The sequence below is a fragment of the Cariama cristata genome, unplaced genomic scaffold (assembly GCF_000690535.1).
Source record: "Cariama cristata isolate BGI_N322 unplaced genomic scaffold, ASM69053v1 scaffold4983, whole genome shotgun sequence".
Taxonomy (NCBI): Eukaryota; Metazoa; Chordata; class Aves; order Cariamiformes; family Cariamidae; genus Cariama; species Cariama cristata.
The window spans coordinates 165,549-171,152 of record NW_009608901.1 but is presented as its reverse complement, the minus strand read 5'-3'; positions in this window follow the sequence as shown (position 1 = coordinate 171,152).

Sequence of the window (5,604 nt, the reverse complement as noted above, 5' to 3'; positions counted from 1 at the left end):
TAGAAGGAAAAGGAACCCTCAGAATGTATGGAGGTACTGTGATAACATGAGTTCAGTGTTTATATTGCGTGCAGACAACATATTTAAGCATATTTTTTATACTGGAGCATGTGGTTTTTTGTTGTGGTTTGTTTTTTTTAGTTTCGTGGTTTGTTGGTTTTTTTTTTCAGTGTGACCATGGATATAGATTGAAACCCTCCTTCATCATTTCTCTTCTAACCATTGTATTATAGCACAAACAGTGCTATGAATGAACCAGAGGACACAGAAAAGGTGTTGCTTTTTCTTTTTAAATCTTAATTTTTAAGAATATTCCCCTCTACACAGTTTTAATTGCCTGCATTTCCTACTCTGCTGATGTATATTGGTCACCTATGTCACTACCCAAGGTCCATTTGAAAAAAACATGCGACATACAAATCACAGTACAAAATGACTGTAGTATAAAGGGCTAAATCTGTTTTTCATCCAGGTATGCCATATTTTAAAATTGTTCACCAAAAATAAGAAAAGCATGAAAATATTTTTGGTTTTATATGTTGGAATGTGACATAGATGTATTATATATTGAGGGAGCATTTATTATCCTGTATCTACTGAGATCCACTGTGGATAACCTGCATCCCACAGTTTAACTTTTGAACGTTACTTGCAATGAAGCAGTTTATCTTGTTGTTTATGTTACATGAGGTTAGGAGTTAGAACACTGTATTTATAATACTAGGCTGAGGATAGCGTTTCTTCTGGTTTTGATAAATTAGTAAAAAAACCCACAAAGTAAAAATGTGTTCCATTGCCATCTGAGTACATTCTTTTTGTTTGATTCAATGTATTTTTGTTGTTACTGAATGCAGTAAATGTACTGAATAAGAAAGGCTCAAATGAATCTTTAATCAATCTCTTCCAGTCCTCAGTCTTTTGAAGTCTGAAAATCTTGCAGTTTATTTATGGGCTTGTATATAGCAGCTATTGCAATATTTTTTGTCAGGACAGCATCATTTTGTCAATGGTATGAAATCTTAATTGAATGAGATGTGAGTTTTAAAACATGTAATGTAGCAAGAATGACTTTGCTAGTAAGTAGTAAAATAATTTAGTTTTGTTGTCTTTTTCCCCCAAATAAATAAGAAATCTTAATTTCCTAAAAGAACTTTGTATTTGTTCAAATTATTCTTTTGACATGGGTTATAAACAGCATAACAATTATTGCTCCCTATGACTACTATTGTTGTGATTAAACAAGCAGAGCTTTACTCATATGAGAAATCCTACTATATGTGTCAGGTGCAACTAGGTAATGTGCAGACAATATTTTTGTATTAAAATTTATGCCCACAGAATATACTGAGGAAAGTAATTCCCTCGCATTTAAGAAAGTAACCTATTTTATGAAGCAGCTGCTGCTGATTATTTCTTCTGACTCTACTACAGCAACCTGGTCAAGGTCAGTTCCTAGGTGAAAAAAATGGCATTTATAGACACAATAAACAGATTTTGTCTCAGACTTAGAGGGGAAACTTCTCATTCTACCAGATCGCTGAATATTGCAGTGTATGTATGAGTGTGTGTGTGTACATATATAGATGTGTTTATATTTATTTTCTTCCCTGGGAGGGTGGTGAGGCAGTGGCACAGGTTGCCCAGAGAAGCTGTGGATGCCCCATCCCTGGAAGTGTTGAAGGCCAGGTTGGATGGGGCTTTGAGCAAACTGGTCTGGGGGGAAGTGTCCCTGCCCATGGCAGCGGGGTTGGAGCTAGATGGTCTTTAAGGTCCCTTCCAATAAACCATTCTATGATATTATATATATAAATGCGTATATCTAGGCACACACACACTCTCTTATATATATATATATACACACACACATTTTAAGTATATAGAAAAAAATATATTTTTAAATATGTGTGTATATATATATATAGACACCTTTCAGAATTCTCTTCGTATCATCGCACTTGCATCTTCTTCTCTTCTACTTTCTGTGGTTGGGGACAGATAATTTGCTGGATAGAAGAGAGGTGCACACGCAACAGTTAACTTTCCATGGCAGTTTGCAGTCTCCCGCAGCCAAGTAACTGTAGCAACTATAACAACCACCACCAACTATCCATGTTTTGGATGCCTGGGAGCACAGGCATGGTCAGAAATGATGGCATTTCAGAAATGCCAGGGGTTTTGTCATTGCTTGGCTGTTACCCTGCTGTGTGACCTTCAGGAAGTAAGTTTTCCCGACTATGTATTTATCCCATCAGTGAAATGAAGATAATGATTCTGCCCTCTTTGTTAAGCATGTTGAAACTCACAGTTGACAAACAGAGCATTTATTACTAAATACTAATGCTACACAGTAACTTTTGTTCTTTCATCTATTGCTGGCTCTAGTGCTGAGGACAAAAGCATTGTATGGTGTGGTCCCTAACCTTTGCTCTATTCTCCAGCCACTGTGGTACATATTTACACTCTGCTGCATCTTGTTACAATGGAAAGCATCTGTTAATTGCTACAGCATTAGGACAGAGATTTACCCGCTTTACTCTTTTCTAATAGCTGCAGAGATAACCTTCTTATTGTGGCTGCAGAGTCTAACATACAGATGGGAGCATCCTTGCACGTGAAGTAGGGCTAGCAGGTGCACCTGCCACGTACACTGCAGCAGAGCAAAAGCAGAGAATGACTTTGATGATGTCCTAGAGCTGCAGCAAATAGGTGAGATTCCTCTTTACCTTCAGGACAGCCAACTTGTGGCAGAAAGAAATCTTCTGGGATGTAGTACAACCTGTGCAGAAAACCAGCACAAGGTTCGGGTGTCTTTTGACTGGCTCAGATTGAAGCTTTAGCTCTAGGACTAGTTTCACTCTATAGCAGGACAATGAGTTATAATGAAGTGCATTAAAAAATTGTGATTTTCTTTTTTTTTTAAACTAATGTATATCATATTACAACTTTATTACTACTACACTTTTAGCTGAAAATGATAATGTAAATCCAAAAATATTACATCTTAAAGAACAAAGAGCTCCAAAACTTACCATCATATGGTGCAATCCTGTAGATGACATGTTTTCAAGGTCAAAGCTAGTTCTGTTATGATTAATAGGCTGCCAGCTGCCTCCTCTATGTTGCATAGCTGTGTAGATGTGGTGGGGTGATGATGGGAAGTCAAATAGGAGGGGAATTATGTGATGAAGACTAAGTAGAGCAATTATATCCTGAAAAATTAAAGATTGGAATTTAGATGAGAAAGGTCTTTCATCATCTTTCAATACCTGTTACAAAGAAACCTTCCTCCCTTTGTATCCCTCCAAATTGTGTAGCATGGCATACATAAAAGAATGCTTTCTTGCTCTTCTGTGAAATGTAGAGGGTATTTTTAACATTTACCATTCATGACAGAATAATAAATTAGATAATTTTGGCACTGGTTTACATCATGTTTGCCTTTAAAAATATTTTCATTATATCTGTGTTATACTTGGATGACTCAGTGTAGTATGTTATGGATAGTTATTGCTGTAATTGCCCTTGTTCACACAATTTTCTTTCTCAATAATCCCATATGTTCTTGGAATTCAGAGGCCATATTTCATCTTGTCAAGGCTGATTACAATACTAAATGTACCACTGACATCAGCATCTTCACCAGGTACTGACATATGACAGAAATATTGAGTCATAAGGCACTTTTAAGGACTGTTCAGTGCATCTTTACCAGACAACTTCCTTGACCAATTGCTAATTTGCTAAGGGTAATTCCTAACAGAGCAGTTTCAGGCTGTCTGATTTTCCTATACCAAAGGCATGAAATTTTCTCTCCCCGTATTATTTACTGTGATTACTGTACAAAAGCAGGCTTGACTGGGCATTGCATGTATTCCTTTAAGCAGTCTCCAAGCTGAGCATTAGCTTATATCTACTTACGAACATGGAATAATGTATAAAACAGTTCAAGCCAAAAAAAGAAAATTGTAGCACAATGAGCAACTCGTGTCACTGCAAAAGCCTTAAATTTTGGTTTGTGCTCATAGTATTCTGGAGGAAAATGCACAACAAAACAAAATTTTTACCCTCTGAAAGTGTCTCAAGTTAAACACCAAAGATCGAATGCTCCTTGGAAAATCTGGGTCTTAAATTGTAGGGTTTTGACAACTTAAAATTCATATTATGTTGACTATAGCGTGTTTCCTTCTGGCATTTTTGTTTCATATTCTGCACAGGTCAACTAAATGTGAGCACATCTTCTCACTTAGCCAGTCATGTAGCACTAATTTATCATATATTACCATCTCCAAAAGAAAAAAAAAAAAAGCGGGGGGGGCAATATATGGGCATGTGTTCATAGAGGAAAAAGGGCAAAGCTCAGTCCTCATACTGACCCATGGACCTTTCATCCTTTCCCACTCTTTGCTGATGACTGTGTGGGAGGCTTTAGGATCTGAGGCTTAGCATCTGTGAATATTTGTGCAGACAGCTTTCTGAAGCAGCAGCAAAGAGCATAATTATATATAAAAAAAAATCCCCTGTGGACTATGTTTCACAACTGGTGAGCTGAATATTGTGCATTTAGATTGTATATTATGCATTAAAATCTCAGATGTGTAGTCAATAGAACACACTGCAAGTTTACATATCAGCCTCATGGTGTAGGGATATTTTTCAGTCTCATGTTTTTATATGTCTAAAAGGCTGCTCAGTATTACCCTCTAATAACAGCAAATCAACATATAGCATGCAAAAGGTCTCCCAGAATTAGTTCTTAAAAGCCAAACCATTGATTATTTGATGATGTCATGAATAATTTGTTACACTTTCAAACCAAGGGGATATCAAAACTAGTGGCCAATTATCACCAGGCAAATAATTAGTTTAATGTTGGGAACTCTCTAAGCAGCTTGTCTAAGCCTTTACTGCTCATCTGCTGTTAGGAACAGTATTCAATCACAGCTTGAAAAAGAAAAGTTAATTAAAGATGGCAAAACTTCTGCATGGGGCTAATGGTACACAGAGAAGTGTCACCATGCAGGAGGTGTACATTGAGCAGAGAAGAAAATAGTCCGAGTAAAATGTTGGTAACACCAGCAACTACTAATTGACTAAAGCACGCTAGTGTGAAAGAGCCATATCTGAAGAGCTCACATCCAGAATGAGTTGATTGGTGCTCTGGAAATACTGACAGCCAAATCTCCTTGGAATACTCAGCTTTCGAATATGATGGTTATATACACCACCACCCCCCCCAACCTCTACTGCACAGAATAAAGTTTTGAATAGATACACCCAATAGCTTCAGGGGGTCTTTACAGCAAAGTCTGCTATAGAAAGCATTTTAGTGCTTTAACTTGCCCTGACCAGCTGGGGAGGCTCTGATGTTGGATGCAGCTCCAGCAACACCTTCCCACATCCACTTTCATCGGCCCCCTCCCGACACGCCAACTGTCCACGCATCAGCAGCAGATCCCGTATAAGTGCAGACATTCCCACCAGCCTCCCATGTGCCCAGAGCCAGCAAGCATGTGGCACAGCACGGTACCACACAACATTTCTCACCAAGAGCCCCTGAGCACACAGCTGCTATAAGGTCAGCAGAAAGCCTCATGAGACTTTCCT